The sequence below is a fragment of the Vulpes vulpes genome, chromosome 10 (assembly GCF_048418805.1).
Source record: "Vulpes vulpes isolate BD-2025 chromosome 10, VulVul3, whole genome shotgun sequence".
Classification (NCBI taxonomy): Eukaryota; Metazoa; Chordata; class Mammalia; order Carnivora; family Canidae; genus Vulpes; species Vulpes vulpes.
Genome location: NC_132789.1, coordinates 94,936,082 through 94,937,041, shown reverse-complemented (window position 1 = coordinate 94,937,041; position 960 = coordinate 94,936,082). Strand labels below are relative to the sequence as shown.

General features: G+C 31.9%; 1 pseudogene; it reads left to right on the top strand.

Annotated features, from left to right (window-relative positions):
- Positions 1–210: 210 nt before the first annotated feature.
- On the top strand, positions 211–464 carry LOC112926948 (cytochrome c oxidase subunit 7B, mitochondrial pseudogene; annotated as a pseudogene).
- Positions 465–960: the final 496 nt, after the last annotated feature.

Sequence of the window (960 nt, the reverse complement as noted above, 5' to 3'; positions counted from 1 at the left end):
CATAAAATGAGACCTTATGTACAACAGTTCCATTAACACTTAAAAGGTCTTATGGGATAGTGAGGATAATCCATATGTAAAGTCAAATAGGTACACAGATACTAGAATTCAGCTTCTCTTTAGATGTAGGAAACATATTGGGTAACTTTTTCCTTACTTTTCTGACTCATCTATTCATTAGTATAAAAGCCAAACAACTTCAGCTTCATAATGTTTCCCATGGCCCAAAATGCTCTGTCGTCTATGAGTTCAAAGCATTCAGCAAACAATGGCAAGAGGGAACTGCCAGAAATGGACACCTGATATCCATGGTGTATCAGCTAGTGTATGGACACAGACAGCAACACAAATCGGGATAGGATGGAACCTGTCCCCATTTGGCAGTCACACCAAAGAAATGGAGAGATCAACAGTCAATAATCCCAGCTGGGGTGGTACTGAATTGTTTCAAAACCAATTCATAATCGATGCCAAGAAAAGGCACCGTGCACCCATTAAAACATGGCATGATTGAAGAAATAAAGTACATTTGAAACCTACAAAAAAAAAAATCGCTGCCATCCAGGTAAAATATAAAGAAAACAAAAAATGACTTCTCTGTTTCTTTATGACAAGAAAATATCTACCCAAATAACACACTGTAAAGTTGTAAAGTGCCACCGTGTTTTCCATTCTATTTTATATATATAGATATATCAATTTAATATAAATTTAACCCAACATTTTTGGGTTAAATATATATGTTTATATTATATTATATTAAAATATATGTTAAAATCTCTAAAATATATATACACATGCATACTTCTCTCTTTTAGGAAAACAAATCAACATATACCTTAATATGCATGTCTTTTAACTGTATACATATATTTACAGTCAAGCAAATAATAGTAGATAGCACTTAAAATTTTAACTGTAAAATTTCAAATGCAATCTTTCAAAATATATTTATAATGT